Source organism: Lepus europaeus, chromosome 3, assembly GCF_033115175.1.
Source record: "Lepus europaeus isolate LE1 chromosome 3, mLepTim1.pri, whole genome shotgun sequence".
Classification (NCBI taxonomy): domain Eukaryota; kingdom Metazoa; phylum Chordata; class Mammalia; order Lagomorpha; family Leporidae; genus Lepus; species Lepus europaeus.
The window spans coordinates 46,119,346-46,136,851 of NC_084829.1; the positions used below are offsets into that span (position 1 = coordinate 46,119,346).

General features: G+C 42.7%; 1 protein-coding gene across 4 annotated transcripts in view; it reads right to left on the reverse strand.

Moving 5' to 3' along the window:
* The window catches only part of RCAN2 (regulator of calcineurin 2), a 305,985-nt gene that overhangs the window by 92,505 nt on the left and 195,974 nt on the right, over window positions 1–17,506 (reverse strand). The gene's annotated exons all lie outside the window — the stretch shown is intronic.

A 17,506-nucleotide genomic window follows, 5' to 3' on the forward strand; every position in this document is an offset into this window, starting at 1 on the left:
CCACTTCTGATCCAGCTCTCTGCTATTGTCTGGGAAAGCAGAGGAGGATCCTGCACCCATGTGGGAGACCTGGAAGAAGCTCGTGGCTCCTGGCTTCAGATTGGCACAGCTCCAGCCATTGTAGCCAAGTGGGGAGTAAACCATCAGATGGAGGACCTCTCTCTCTCTCTCTCTCTCTCTCTCCTCTCTGTGTAACTCTGACTTTCAAATAAATAAATCTTAAAAGAAAAATTAAGGGAAAAAATAGGAAAGGAAAAAGGATGCAGAGTGGGAGCAAGGGCGAGAGGGAGGACATGGTGGGAAGTTATCAAATGCTCTTAAAGCTGTACATAGGAAATACATGAAATTTGTTCACCTCATATAAATAAAAAAAGTTAAAAAAGAAGAGAAGTAATGTTTACTCCCTGAGAGATTTTGGCAATCCCGGTAGGAATTTCTGGGACATTATACCCACTCTTGAGCCTTTAATGGGATCCTGGGAGAACTGGCAGAAGCCAGAAGAAAGAAGTCTTATCAAAGTTAGTTCTCCCAGATCTCCCTCTAGAGCACCTGGTCAGGAGAGGAGGGCCAAAATTTTCCCTTTTGCTTGTGTTTTCAAATTTAGGCAGCAAGAAGAAAAACGTTTGTAAATATTAGTTCTTTGAACTTGTGACCCGTATGGCTTGTGGGTGGATATATATAAGTTATTGATCTTTAGCCTCCCAGAGCAGCTTTTTTTTTTTTTTTTTTTTTGACAGGCAGAGTGGACAGTGAGAGAGAGAGAGAGAGACAGAGAGAAAGGTCTTCCTTTGCCGTTGGTTCACCCTCCAATGGCCACCCTGGCTGGCGCGCTGCAGCCGGCACACCGCACTGATCCGAAGGCAGGAGCCAGGTGCTTCTCCTGGTCTCCCATGGGGTGCAGGGCCCAAGCACTTGGGCCATCCTCCACTGCACTCCCTGGCCACAGCAGAGAGTTGGCCTGGAAGAGGGGCAACCGGGACAGAATCCGGCGCCCCGACTGGGACTAGAACCCGGTGTGCTGGCGCGGCAAGGTGGAGGATTAGCCTAGTGAGCCGCGGCGCGGGCCCAGAGCAGCTTTTTATTTTACCCACTTTGTTGTCTTTTGTTTTTCTCTGTTTTTTTTTTTTTTTGACAGGCAGAGTGGACAGTGAGAGAGAGACAGAGAGAAAGGTCTTCCTTTGCCGTTGGTTCACCCTCCAATGGCCGCCGCGGCTGGCGCGCTGCGGCCGGCACACCGCGCTGATCCGATGGCAGGAGTCAGGTGCTTCTCCTGGTCTCCCATGGGGTGCAGGGCCCAAGCACTTGAGCCATCCTCCACTGCACTCCCTGGCCACAGCAGAGAGCTGGCCTGGAAGAAGGGCATCCGGGACAAAACCGGCACCCCGACCGGGACTAGAACCCGGTGTGCCGGCGCCGCAAGGCGGAGGATTAGCCTACTGAGCCGCGGCGCCGGCCCCACTTTGTTGTCTTTTGTGTCATGTGTCATTGACTCATTATGTCCTATTGTCCTATATATAGGACACCTATAAAACTTAAAATTGAGAAATAAACACACCATGTATGGTAACTTTGAAATAAATATTGTTTTCAGAGTTCTATTCTTTTGAGAAAAGAAATGAATGATAGAGCATCTGAAAATATGTTTAAATTAATTGTGAAAATGACAAACTTTACTGCAAAAGTTACCTTTACTAAGTGTTCAACCGAACAAAATATTATATATATATATATATATATATATATATATAACTAATATGTAACAAGACATGCATTCATGAGGGTATTTTCTAGAACTAGTGCTTCATTTTCCAGAATGCACTGTACTCAAATCATTCATGTTTGAAATGAGCTGTCCTGCAAAAGGGACACTGGGACAACGTACCCTGCATAGTAACGTGTAGGGTCATGCACTGCTGCCCGAGGAGCTCCCTGTGGCTATTTGTTGACAAGTTGTGACCTGTGTGATTGGGAGGAAGGTAGTTCCAAGGATGCTTATGGTGATACAGAATCCATGATCCCATTATTTTGTGTTGGCAATCTGCCTACTGGTAATGACTTGCTGGTCCACCTACCAAGCTACAGGCCTCATGAGGGAAAATGGACTATACATGTGTACTCTGAAACTGATATCACTGATGAAAAAACAGCAGCAGAGTCATATGATTACAAACCCAATAAAATAATGGAATTCACATTGTAAAATAGTACAATAATAAATATATCATTGTTGGATCAAACTGCAATACAAGGGAACCATCTGTCAAAGTTCAACAATGGAAAAAAGGAAACAAAGAACATAGCCAATGTGCCTCAACCAGAGGTACTGGGTGCCTATAACAATTTCTGTGGTGGTGTGAATAAACAAAATTTGTTGGTTTCTGAACATTTCACTTATATTAGAGGTAAAAAAATGACATTGTCCATTGTTCACTTGGATAATTGATATGTGAATTGTGAATACATAGATTATTTACCAATTTTTGAACAAAGACAAGAAAGATCTCAAATGTTTTGGCTTTCAAAAGAGATATATGCTTAAAAGGCATACACTAATAAAATAGGAAACCATCAGGAGGAAGAAAGTTTAATACTCCCAGATCCACTATTGTCCAAGATGATATCATATTTGATATGAGAAGCCATGTTGTTCTCAAAAGGCAAGAAAAATGTAATTGTCAAAATAAGCCATGACAGATGAAACCAACAACATATCATCCAAAATGTAGTGTAATCCTTTGTTGGAAGTGATCTGCTCCTTCCCACCAAAAACAATTGGTCAACAGATCACGAGAGCCACTTCTCTGTATATTGTCCAAAAGGACAGCATATTTGCCCAATGACCTAATAGGATGGCTTAGTATGTAAAAGACCCATAGTGTCCCAATGTTCTAGTTGTGGGAAAAACTATATTTTCATTCTTATTGATAATAAAGGATACATAATTTCCAAAGAAGAAAAAAGAAAAGAAGGCTAATCCTCCGCCTTGCGACGCCGGCACACTGGGTTCTAGTCCCGGTTGGGGCGCCGGATTCTATCCCGGTTGCCCCTCTTCCAGGCCAGCTCTCTGCTATGGCCCAGGAAGGCAGTGGAGGATGGCCCAAGTGCTTGGGCCCTGCACCTGCATGGGAGACCAGGAGAAGCACCTGGCTCCTGGTATTAAAAAAAAAAAAAAAAAAAAAAAAAAAAAAAGAAGGAAAAAGAAAAGAATCCATAGACCATTTATACAAGGATCCCTAGCATTGGCTTATTCATATTTTAATGTGATTTAAATATGCATAAATGTTTATTCTTAAACTCTTATACAATCATAAAATAAAAACAAATGTTCAAATTAGAGATAAATTGCAAAAACAGTACAGTAACAATTAGTAGCCTGGCACAGCACTACATTGGTTCTGGCCTCTCTACACAGGATTATTGGAGTGTGGCTCACAACTATCCCCTTGTACTGAGAATAGAGCTTTTCCTCCTTTTCCTATATGAAATCTTGAGTAACTAGGAAACCTTTATTCTCTTCCATCTCTATTTTATGGATTAAACCCTGTGAAAAAGTAGCATCACCACTTATTTCCTTCAACATGGGTTGAATTATACTTCTTTCTGTCTCTTTTTTCCTCATGTGTAAAATGGAGATAAATGTATAAGACCTATCCTTATTGCCTATTGTGAGGATTGAAGAAGTTAACAAATGTAAAAGTTCTCACAATAATGTCTGGCACGTAGCAAATGCTCATAATTTTTGTTATAATTATTATAAAAATATAAATGTAGGAACTGACAGTTCAACACTAAATTGGTTATAAGGTCCTAATGGTCATTCTTATGTCAATGACCTAGAATCTGATTATATTAACGTTTTGTCACATGCATGAAGAAAGACCAACTAATTAAGACTGTATATTGTATGTATATTATATAATCACTCTAGGCTAACTGGTGAAAATTTTAGAGATATTAAAAAAAGCCAATAGTTAAGATAAAATAATAAAAAACAGTCAACAGCAAAATAAAATGCGAATAAAAATAGGTGAAATGAAAACTATAAGAAATGTAATAGACTTTAGGTTCAACCATACTAATTCAAGTGAACTAAGGAAATGAATTAAAATACAAATATCAAATTGGTTTAAAAAGTAACCCAAGTACTTGGGCCCTGCACCCCATGGGAGACCAGGAGAAGCACCTGGCTCCTGCCATCGGATCAGCGCAGTGCGCCGGCCGCGGTGCACCGGCCTCAGTGCGCCGGCCGCGGCAGCCATTGGAGGGTGAACCAACAGCAAAAGGAAGACCTTTCTCTCTGTCTCTCTCTCTCACTGTCCACTCTGCCTGTCAAAAAAAAAAAAAAAAAAAGTAACACTCAACACTAGGCCCTCAATAAGAAACCCATTTTAAACATAAAGCACACAAAGAACAGGAAAACTATAAATGGCAGAACATTTATCAAAAGAACCAGAGTACTTATATTAAAGTTTTACTATAGAAATGATACACAGAAATTTAAAGCATAAAATTACTATATATTTATTTATATCTCTAATACCCTATCACCCTATTAAAGGATTCACAGATCTCTAAGAAATAAGACCAGTAACAGGCTAATCCTCCGCCTTGCGGAGCCAGCACACCGGGTTCTAGTCCCAGTTGGGGCGCCGGATTGTATCCCAGTTGCCCCTTTTCCAGGCCAGCTCTCTGCTATGGCCCGGGAAGGCAGTGGAGGATGGCCCAAGTGCTTGGGCCCTGCACCTGCATGGGAGACCAGGAGAAGCACCTGGCTCCTGGCTTCAGATCAGCGCGATGCGCCAGCCGCAGTGGCCGTTGGAGGGTGAACCAACGGCAAAGGAAGACCTTTCTCTCTGTCTCTCTCTCTCTCACTGTCCACTCTGCCTGTCAAAAAAAAAAAAAAAAAAAAAAAAAGAAAGAAAGAAAGAAAGACAGAAAGACAGACCAGGAAATGAAAACAAATTAATTTCATTGTATACTTTGCCTCATATGTTCTATAGTTACCAAATCAAATCTATGAATACCTTTTAACTTTATTCTTTGAAAGCATATGTTAGAGCACCCATTTAGATGAGCTTCAGACAAAAATAGACTAAGAGTGCAAGAAAGTTAGCTGAAAGCTGCAGATGAATTCTAACTAGCAAAACTAAAGTTGAATTCTTGTCATTACATAGCTATGTATTTCAGTATAAAATGACCATTTTATAGAGATTTTCAATCAGCTAGAATAAGAAACTAAAATGGGATCCTACTTTCAGAATGCACAAGTATTAGGCGTTAACTACAAACCAAAAATAAGACAAAAAAGATAAGGTATCTAAACTAAGATTTTAGCAACAGCGATGGCAAGACTCTATTGTCATTCAGAAAATCAGAAGTGCCAAAAAAAAAAAAAAAAGCAGAAAATCAGCGTGGGAAAGCTGAAACATTTTGTCCCACAATGAAAATCTGGGCCATATTGCTTTATTGTAGGAGGAAATGTGAATTCCAGCACTAGTGCTAAAACAGAGTAGGTGTAGATGAGAGAAAATATTTATCAACATGTAGTTAACACCATGGGTTTTAAAAGGCAGGGATAAGGAAGATGTTTTGACATGAACAGATGAAGCACCCCCTGCTAACATAAAAGAATGAAACTATTACATAATTGAGAATGCCCCTTGTTTATTCTGGGCCTCAGTATCTGCATCTGTAAATGGGGACTAAGCCGTCTTAGCATGTCTGTTAGTCTGCAAATATACACAAGGATGGCCTTTCAAATAGCTTTGCCTGTGCTCAGGGACCCTGAGAGCTTGAACAGAGGTAAATGATATAGGGGTAGACATTTCCGCAACACCAAAGTTGAGACAATCAGACTTTCCCTGGCATTTGACATTTCATGCCTAGTTTAACACATTCACTCATTCATTCAACAGACGTGTACTGAGAACTTACCAAAAGCTGTATTCTACTCTCTATTGGATAAGACCAACAAAGATGAGTTTACATTCTATCGGTGAATACGAACAATAAACAGACACACAAGACTATATTAGGTCCTACGCAATGGTAATAGAATAACCATGGGGAGGTGATGAGGAATGACTGGTAAGAGAGTGGCTGCTTAAGATTTATAGAGCTCACTGGGCAGGTGATAGAAAGGAGTCAGAACAGAGAAAGCCTGGGGGAGATCACTCCAGGCAGAAACTGAAAGGCGGCTGGTGTGCCCCAGAGCATAAGGAATAAGGCAGTGAGCCTATAGAGATGAGTTTGGACAAACAGATCAAATCACGCAGGGCCTGGGAGGCCATGATAATGCATCTGTGTTTTAATCAGAGTGCAGCAGGGAGCCGAGGGAAGGCTTTGTGCTGAGAGGAACATGACCCGACTTGCATTTTGAAAGCTTGCTTGGGTTGCTGAATGGAGCTTGGATCGCAAGAGATGGATGGAGTGTGGGAACAAGGGGACCTGTGGGGAAGTGACAGCAGTGTCCAGAAGGAAGGCGATGGGGCCAATGGTGAGAAGCGGAGATTGGAGGTGAAGTCGACATCACAGAGGCAGAGAGGCTGGGAAAGGAAAGAGGCAGGGAAGGCTGTGTGTCTGTGGCCTGAGGGACAAGGAGGCTGTGGCACAATTTCCTGAAATGGAGAATGCAGTGGGAAGGCAAGAATGGGGGTGAAAAGGGGGTGGGATCTCTAGGTCTGTTTGGGCTGGTTAAAGACAAGCCCAGTATTAAACATCAAGTGACGAGTTGGGTGACAGAGCAGAGTTACATTAAACAGTGATGCCCAGGAGATGGTTAGCTGCCCAGGTCACAGCGGGGCCCTGGTTTCTGCCATTCTACAGTTGTGTTGTGTAGATTTTCTTGCAACTGCATGAGAAACTCCTGCATCCATTCAGTCAATCGCTCTTTTTGCATAAGCTAGCTTTCTTTCTCCATGGTTTGCCACATCCTTGGTGTTTAATGAGATCTTTCCTATGGGCATTTTTGTCTATTCCTTTATGAAATGAAGAAATTATTTTTGTCACAAAGCATGGTATCAATGGAAACTTAAGATATTGGGAGTGGGCACAGTAGGTCCTGGCTACACACTACGAATACCTGGCTATACCATGAGTACTGGCTAGGAAGGAGGCACTGTATGAAGGGTATTTACATATTTTATCTCACTTCATCCTTACAACAAAAACTCTGAATGGTAGTGACTATGGTATTACACAGGTGACAAAATTGAGGCTCACAGTGTCTAAGGTCACAGGGACAATAAAATCTCCTAGAGCTAGGTTTCAAACACAGATAAGGCAGACCCCCTAGTTACACTAGCCTTGGTTAGGAAGACAGTCGCTGGCACACTGTGGTTTGGGAGGCCACAAGATCTCCTTGGTAGTTAGCTATTGTACACATTGGGAATCCAAGGTCTGAAAGGAGGATTCTATGTCTAATCACTGAAGGGTTAAAATGGGAAGGCCAGGTTTCTGGAGTCTTTGACTAAATCAATAATTTCCAATCTCATTATGGTACCACTTTCCTCTTCCACTGGACAATGTGGTCCTGGAGCTTTTCCCAGCGGATGAGTATTGACTTTCTGTTCTCAACCACACAACCTCCCTCCCTCCCTCCACACCTCCCTTTCCTCCATGTGTCCCCTCCCCTCCCTTCTCCTCCTTTCTTTCAGAGGGGGAGGGAGAGGGAGAGTGAAATCTGCAATCCAGGTCTCCCGAGTAGGTGGCAGAAACTGAGTAACTGGAACCCTCCCTGTTGCCTCCCAGGGTCTGCTCTGTTAGGAAGCTGGAGTCAGGAGCAGGAGCCAGGAATCAAGTCCAGGTATTCCAATGTGGGATATAGGTGTCTTACCCACTAGGCTAAATGCCCACTGCTCTTCATTTATTGAAATATACATAGGTAAAACACACAAGCTTAAGTAAATGGCTCGGTGTAGTTTTATGGTTCATGACAGCTACCATCAGTGTACTGACCACACAGCTCCGGACATAAAACAGTTCCAGATCCCCGGGGGGTTCCCTTCTGCCCCTTTCCGGTCAACAGCCACCTTGCCCAGGGTGATCACTATTCTCATTTCTGTCAGCACAGGTTTTGCCTGTTCCTAAGTTTTGTGTAAATAGGAGAATAAGTAAGTAATTTTAAAATACATTTTATTTCAGAGTAGTTCTGAATTTACAAAACTGTAAGGTAGGAATACAAGGCTCTTCCATAAGCCCCTCACCCCTTTTCTCCTATTAACGTCTCCTATTAGTGTCTTTGTCACAATTAATTAACCATAACCAGCTCCCCCTATTTTTATTTTTAATTGATTAATTAATTTTTTTGCCAAAACCTTTTCATCTCTCCTGGCCTCTAGTAACCAATTATTCTATGCTCAGATTGAGGGCTTGAGTTTTAACTTTTACACTTGAGGGAGAAAATGCAGTATTTGTCATTACACATCTGACTTACTTCACTTAATATGATGTTCTCCAGTTCCACCCATCTTGCTACCAATGGCAGAATTTCATTATGTTTTATAGCGAATAATATCCCATTGTGTATATGGACCACATTTTCTTTATCCATTCATCTGATGATGGACTTTGAAAACCTGTCACCTTTTACTCTCCATCATAATGGTGAGCGTCACCCTCAGCAGCTTACTCTTTGACAATGCTTTGTACACGCCATTGGGTGAATAAATACACCCAAGCTTATTCAGTCATTCTCCTGGTATGGGCACGTGAATACTTTCACTATGGGGCTAACGTGCATATGGCTGTCAGGAACATTTTTGTGCATGTCTTCTGTTGGACATACATAACCATTGATCTGGGGAATTAGAATGATCGGATGTAAGGGTAGACAGATCAGGACAAACAGTTTTCAAAGCATTTGCAAGGATGTTCCATCCCTCTAGCAATGTATGAAAGTCCCTGTTGTTCCACATCCCTGCCAACTCTTGGCATTGACTGTCTTTTTGCTTTTAGCCATTCTGTTGACTGTGTAATGGTGTCTCATTATGATTTTAATTTACAGTTCCCTAGTGACTGATGATCTTTGCCATTTCAATATCTTTGTTTTGGAAATGTCTGTTCCAGTATCTTGCTCATTTTAATTGTGCGTTTTTTTGCATGTCTGTTACCGATGTTTATGATTTCTTTATGTATACTGGAAATGTGTCTTTTGTTAGACATATAATATCATGAATATCTTCTAGTCCATGGCTTTCAATTTTATTCTCTAAGTGATGTTTTTTGATTAATATGAGTTCTTAATTTTTAATAAAATATAATTTATCTTTCTATTATGGTACTTTTTGTGCCTTAAGAAATCTATGCTGGGGTTGACACTGTGGTGTAGCAGGTAAAGACACCGCCTATGACACTGGCATCCCATTTGGTTGCCAGTTCGAGTCCCAGCTGTTCCACTTCTGATCCAGTTCCCCCAAAATGCACCTAGGAAAATAGCAGAAGATGACTCAACTACTTGGGCCCCTGTACACTCATGGGAGACTCAGATGAAGTTCCTGGCTCCTGGCTTCTGCTTGGTCCAGCCTTAGCTGTTGTGGTCATCTGGGGAATGAACCACTGGATGAAAGATGCCCATCTCTGTCTCTCTATCTCTATAACTCTGCCTTTCAGATAAATACATCAATCTTAAAACAAAAAAAAGAAAGAAAGAAATCTCTGCCTACCCCATATCTTGCCTCTTTAAACCCAGGAAGCCTAGAAACCATGTAGAAGTTTTCTGTTTCTTTGGCAGGTTGGACAATGTTGACTCCTAGGGTTTTTGCAGGTATAGGAGAGGAACGCTGTTGAGAGGTCAGAAAGAAGCACAGTGGTGCCAAAGCAGGTAGACGTTTACAGGATACCCTGGTGGTTTGCAGCTGAGGGGAGGGGAGCAGGAATCAGAAATCAAGAGGTAGGGGAGGTAGGGGACATTTTTCTTGGGAGAAAATAGCAGTAGCAGCCACCAGACAGGTCTGACTTACATTAAGCCTCGTGCTGATACCATGCCAGGCTTTTGATAAAGGCAGAATTCAACCCCTCCCTGAGCAATCACTATACTTTCCTGATCAGCATTAGCATGGGGGCACCACCAGGGCACTGCACAATTGGGAGGCATGCAAACTGCATGATGCCTTTCTTGGAACAAGGTGCACTGCAAATGGATAAATAGCATGCATAAACATCTGACGCTTGGATTGGATACTTCTAGTGTCCAGCCTCTTGGCCCTGCCCCCTCCGGGCTCTTGCTGCCATAAGAGGTTGTGATTAGCTTCCAACAGTTTGCATCCTGAGGGCTTCCCTTCACCCTCAGTGCCTGTTTCCACCCCAGGCTTCTCTGCCGACACAAGGACAGGCACCACATGGACCCAGCTGGTATGCATGCACAGACAACTCTGAGGGACAGGGCACAGGACAGTCTTTGACCCATGGTGACTGAGAACAAAGGATAAATTCTTCTCCTTTTATTTCACTGAACAGAAAGTTCTCTGCAACAATCCATGCAGTTCCTCAGGCGTTCCATGGAATCCAGCACCCAGCCGCTACTACTCCATATCCTCCTTTGTGTTGACTCCACTCCCTTCCCTGTGTCACTCCACTGGGTCATCATTACTGCTTCCCAGCTTCTACATCACGTTTAAGCACATGCACTTTAGCTTATGTCTCTGGCCCTGCTTCTGGGGAACCCAGGCTAAGATGGCTCTGTGTGAGACTTCTGCTTGATTGGTTTTGTTTCAGTGGATTTCAAGCGTGGGTCGATTTCACACTTTTACAACTCCAAAGGAAGATTCATCCCTTTTGTAGAGAAGGCATCATTATGAACTTAATTCAACCAATCAGCTTCGCAAGTCAACTACATGGGTAATTTAAGAAACAACGTGATTCTCTGTGAGCCATGGAGCTGAAAATACATCTTAGATAGCTGCTGGAGTGTGCCAAGTCCAGGATCAAAATTTATATTGGCTTCTAAGTTAATCAAGGCATTAAACTTGGTTAAACCAATTCAATATATGAAAAATATATGAAGATGCTTTCTGTCCTAGAAATGTGAACATGTCATTGGCTCACGACCACGGCATAGTCCTGTTCTCACCTGGAGCTCCTGGTGGCTATGATCATCACTTTGTCCATTTGGCACCACTCCTGGTAAGCTGAGGTGCCCAGTACATGTTGCTGAGGTGGTCAGCAGGAAGCCTATGTAGACACCACCAGAGGCAATAAGGAAAGTGCTGTGGATGCAGCCAGCATGTTGGAGAGGAGCTGTTGTGTGCAAAACACAGCACCCATGAAAGCACACACAGCTGGAAGGAAGCAGCATGACAATAGCGGGGAGGCTGGCCTCTGGGGCTCAGTGACTGCAGGACTGGCTTGTTTCCACATCCAAGGAGCCAACTGATGAGAGTTGTCACAGACAGTTCCAGAGATACCACTTTTTCCCTTGCCTGCTGTGTGCATTCCAGAAATTCCAGCTCCAGTGCCAGCACAGATGACCGAGTAAGAATGTACAGGGACCCCTCCAGACCCAGGGCTAGCCCTCAACACCTTCACAGTGCCTGGAGCCCCAGGGCACAACACTCTACAACCCCTGATAAACACACACGCCAGGCTAATCACCCGCTGGTACCCTATGCCCTTTCAAAAGTTGTGAGGCAGTGCAGAAAATGGCAGAGAGAGGGTTAACAAGAACTGTGGAGGAGGATGGGGTGGTGACATTCACAGAGCATTTTGAAAGTCAGCGTTCTCTATTCACAGAGCCTACTGGTATCCCATTTTATTTTGGCTGCTCTCACATTTTTCATCCTGCAGTTGACGTGACAGTCTTCTCACCCGAGTGCGAGCTCTATTTTGGAAACCTCAGGGCTCAGCACAGTGCCTTGCTCACTGCAGGAACTCCGCATGTTTCTGGAAAACTTAAGCCTTTGCCTTCTCAGTGAGGACTTGTCCAGCCTCATCTCTATTGAAAAGCCCAATTCCTGTTCCAGCTCATAATCCCCCTTGTCCTGCCCAGTCTTTTCTTCTTCTCTCCAGCACCTATTACTCCTAGCATACTGTATAATTTATTATTTTACTCATTATTTCTTTCTGCCTTCTAGAATGTTCCGTGGAAAGCACTGTTGACTGTTTTGTTTCCTAAGATCTCCCTACATCTAGAAAAGGACCTGGCATATAACAGCCACTCAGAAAAAACTGACTGAATAAAGAGATTTCATTACCAAATGGCAGTTTGTGTTCCTTAAGCTTACCCAGATCTAGCTTGTACCTACCCCTGTGGTTACAAATTCCCATTGATAGAAACAATATGTTAAATTCATTACTTGACTGTTTATTGAGAGCGTTACCAGGCACTGTTCTGGTGAAATAAACATGAAGAAGACAGGGTCCCTACCTTCAAAGATCTTAGGGTTATTGGAGAAGAGATTTACAAACACAGGCTGCTTTCATACAATGCACTAAGTACAATGTTAAGGACACAAACAAGGTCTTAGAGGAAACAGAGGAGGGACTCATGGGCCTTGAGGATCAACCAAGGCTTATACAGGAGTCAAAGTCATGGTGAGCTGAGACCTCAAGGCTGAGTGGACATTAACTAGAGAGTGTGTGCAAGTGGAAGGTGAGAGAAGTAGGGGGCCAAGGGTTTGTGCAGAATAATAAACTTCAAAGCTGAATGCTTTGTTGCTATTGTTCATTCTTTGAATCATTCGATCAGCACATGCCTGTGTTCCTATTCTATGCCAATCTGGGGATGCAGCAATAAACAAAACAAGACAACAGCTTCTGCCTTCCTGAAGCCTATGTTCCAGTGAGAGGAGAGAGATACTAAACAAAGTAGATAAGTGATGTACAAATTAGACAATAGATAATATGGACAAAAATAGAGCAAGGAAGGAGGTTGAGGAAAGCTAAGCAAGTGAATGCCCTTCAATGCATAGGGCTTGAGTTAACAGCTCTTTTTTGGATCCTCTCCTTAGATCCACTACTGGAAATCCTCCTGGAGACATCAGTGGCCAGGCTTTGGTGTTACAGACTTTTTTAATAGCAAGCAGGAAGACGGAAAGAAGCCTTCATGTATTACAGTAATTATAACAGTAATTACACTTTCTATTAGGTTCTATGAAAGCCCTAAAGTAATTATCCAACAAATAAACAAATGAAAGGACCCTCAGCAACAAGCGTCAGGCAAAGATGTTATGAGAAGGCACTGTGCTGTGATTAGGGGTGCAGGCTCTGAGCCAAGCAGTCTGGCTCTGGATCCCAGTGCTGCCACTGCCTGGCTGACACCAGCAGTTCCTTCATGTCACAAGGCCCCACTTTCCCCAGGAGGGATGCAGGGATGGGGATAACAGTCCTTGTTATATATGCCAGTGTGAAGATTCAGTGGGGTGATATATAAAAAACACTGAAGTCCAGAGGCTTAAATATCATCAGTATAGCCAAATACTGACTTCGAGAGTAATTATTGTGATCCTTCATCAATGACCCTATAGATCATGAATTCTTATCATACAGAAATTGGCCCACTTCATGGGACAAGATGTGAGAAGTTTGAATGAAGGAAAGGGGAAGGCCAATGTGACTGGTGGGGTTCAGTGTGTTTTGGGGACACAGTCTAGGATGGAATGAGACCAATCTATTCAAGCCTAAGAGAACTGTGTGGAGTAAAGAAAGGAAAAACAGTTGAGATACAGCTAACAGAGTATAAGTCAGGGGAGAACTTGCAACTATGTCTTCTGAAGAATAATCTGAAAAAACTTTGTAATTGGTCTAAAAAAAGATCTGAGAGTAGGGTGAGGACCAAATAGCTGTCTTGAAAGAACAAAAGTATTTTTCTGGCAATGAAAGAGTGGACTTACTCTGCTTACTTATAGACCACAGTACTTTTATGGTCAGTGGGCTGAAGTCAGAAGGTTTCATGAAAAAAAAAATCCTTGAATAATCATGGAGGTGGTCTCACCAAGGAGTGAGTACCTCATCACTGGAGGAGTTCTAGGAGAGGCTAGAGTACTGCAGTGGAAATGGCTACATCAAGTAAGGGATCCTGAGTTATATTTAAAATACTTTCCAACTCTGAAACCTAACTTGAAACCTCAAGTGAGGATGCCAGATTCAACAGGAAGCCCTGGAAGGCTTGAAGCCTGGAAGTAATTTGAGTAAAGTTAACAGCAGAACAACATCAATAGAAAAGAAATGGGCACGAGCCTGCTGTACAGGAGAAGGCTGCAGAAAGGAAGTCGACGGTGATGGAGATTCCGTCCACGGGATTGTCCAGAACGTGGTTCCACTGAATCCTCACTGTAATCTTGGAGGTCGTCATTACCCTGCTGCCATTTCACAGACAAGTAAAGTGCACTGCAGAGCCCAAGTTGTGTCCATGTTTTTTGCTAAGAAGGACACACCTATACCTGGAGCCCAGTTTTCTGCATCTCAATCTAGCATTCCTCCCAGTTCATCCTGTTTCTCTTCAACACAGGTTTAAGAGAAAGGTAATTTAAAAAAAAAATGGAGACATGGTTGTTTAGAGAATTGTCACAGACTCTACTGATTTCTTTGCTCTCGCCTTCTTTTATTTTCTCCTCACTCCTATGTAGGCTGGACTCCTGGAGTACATAATCTCCCCCAATTATGACTATTAATACTCTATTTCTTCTTGGCTCACAGAATTGGTTGTGAATGTTTTGTCTGATCCTCAAGGTCTTCCACAGCACCATGGCATGCCCTGTCTTCACTCTATAGCATTATCTCCGTCTCCTCCCTGCATATACCCGGAGAAGGCCAGATGTAGGACAACGAGCGGTGAGGATTGCAATGTGCTTGCTCTGCTGCAAAGAGCAGACCCAGCTCATCCTGATCTGACTGTTGTCTGTAGCAAGGGAGACCCAGTGGAGCTAGCTCTATCAATCTTTTAAGAGAAGGTGGGATAGAAATTTTAATGTAACAATCCCCCCAATTTTTAAAAGCTAGCAAGGAATCCAATGCAATAAAATAATACTGTACAAGGCCAAATAAAACATAAATACATCTGGCTGGCAGATGGTCGTTTCCCCACTTCTGATCTTTTATTTAAGATTTATTTTATTTGAAAGGCAGAATTAGAGAGAGATGAGAGAGAGGCCTTCCATCCATTGGTTCACTCCCCAAATGGCTATAATGACCAGGACTGGGCCAGACTGAAGCCAGGAGCCAAGAATATCTTCCAGTTCTCCCACAAGGGAGCAGGGTCCCAAGCACTTGGGTGATCTTCCTTTGCAGGGAGCTGGATCAGAAGTCAAACATACAGGATTCAAGCTGCTGCCCATATGGAATGCAGGCACTTTAGGCATTGGCTTTACCCACTATGCCACAACACTGGCCCCCTACTTCTGATATAACAATGTTAACTTCTATGTGAAGTTGGTCCTCATTTGCTCTGGTTGCAGGGAAATGAGAAAACCCCATGCTAATGACTTTGCATCTTGTTCATGGTGCTCTTACACTTCAGCCCTGCTAGGGCTGTGAGGTTTGGAGGAAAAGAATTCCCTACACGTTGAGGACAGAGCTCCTCTCATATTAGGTTCTTATAACCAATTTTTGAATTTGGAAAGAGTGAAAAAAAGACATGAAGAGATTTCTTGATGAGTAAAGATGGTTCCAGGTACCAAGCATGGACAATTACAATAATTTATTGGAATAACGGTAGGTGGATCAAGAGCTGAAAGTACTCTTGAATTGATCTCAAGTCCTTGCATAAGAAAGAATCTGCCAGAAAACTGTCAGGAAGCCATAACATTTTTGTGCTCAGACCTTCTATTCTATAACACAAATTAGACGAGGGATTAAACAAGAATCTTGTACTATGCTGGCTCAACACATTCAGTGAAGAAACTGTGTTTTTCAATATTTACCAAAAAGAAGAAAAGTCTGATTCACATTTCCTCCAAACAGATCTCTTTGTTGACCCAACAGATTGCTGTTGGTTTCTCTCTCCCCGATCCTGGCAAATGAACAGTTTCTCGTTACAATGTATGATTTTTTTTTTTTTAAACAGTGTTGACACAACAGAGGCACCTGATAACATCAATATTAGAGATCTGGGATGGGTATTGTAGTTCAGCAGGTTAAGCCACGACATGGGATGCCCACATAATTTTAGGAATGGAGCTAATATGTGAACCTCAATTTAGCAGAACTGCTCTGTCTTTGAACAGATATAAATCTCATTAACAGACTCAGAATTTAAGGTATTTTTATCATTAAAGTTAAGAAATAAAAGGCAGCAGAACAAACAGCCATATTGAGCGCTTACATTCTTGAAGTACATTTCTATTGCAGTTATCACAACCTAAAGAGTAGCATTACTATATCCACATTATAGAGGAGAAAATGGTATTTCTGAAATAAAGAAAACTTCCATGGCCTCAAAGCTCGTACCTATTAGGGCCAGGGTTCCAGCTCAGGCTACTCTGTCTCTGAAACCCACTTCCTCCCCGTGCTGCCCACTGCTCACCTACAAATCTATCAACCCAGTTGGCTACCAGAGGCTAAGTTACTTGTGCAAAGTGGATGACCCAAAGGCTACACTTAGTACTCTGCTCCCTAGTTCAGCCCTCTGTCTCCCCACAGCTAAGGGGTTGTATCATGGACTCTGTGGCATCAAAGAAGGGTGGAGGAAGGCTGAAGATTTCTAAGTACCCTCAGGGGAAGAAATTTGCTGGTTTATTCTATATAATTCATGTCCTATCAGTTGGCTGCAAAGGATCTAAATGATACTTTGGATCTAATTAGAAATGGTCTCATCATCTATTAACAAAGATCTATCTACAAACAGTTAAAATTCCCTAATGAATGGCAGCAACAAGTAAAGCAGAATGAACATGTGAGATGTGCAGTTAGCATGGAAGAACAGCAAGTGCTGTGACAATGACATCAGACTAGAGAGACACCCCATCAGGAGCTGGTCTCACCAGCTGACCTAGGCAGAAGCAGCCAGATTGGAGAATTCCTGGTCAACTCTAGATCAAGCATATCTGTTTTATGAATACTTGACAAAATTCTAAGCATTCCTCAACTCCTTCTAGACTGCCACTTAGCACATGTGAATCCTGGAACTGGAGTTTTCATGTCACTTACGTTAAGGGTGCATTTGTCACCTGCACCAGAGAGGCAAATATCATCTCACAATATCCACCTGCCTCTTTTTCAGTTTACACTAAAATCTTGATTTTTAGCTGGGCATAGGACAGTTTAGGCTAAAGACATCCAGATGAGTTCACGTGCCCAGGTTCCTTCTTGTTGAATCTGAGAAATGATCAGGGTAACTTCTGCCACCCGCCCTTACAGGCAGAGGGGCTCATGTCTCATTCTCCTCTCTCTGCTTCCTGTATCTGTGCCCTCATCCAACCTTTACTTAGCAGTTAAATGTAGACCACGGTGCTGGGGCAAGACGGCTGGGATAATGGCAACAATTAAGTATAAGGACACAGCATTGAACTATTTTCCTTTCTTATTCTTTTGTGTACAGTAAACTCCAGGAATTTTAGCCCCTGGGAAAACATTT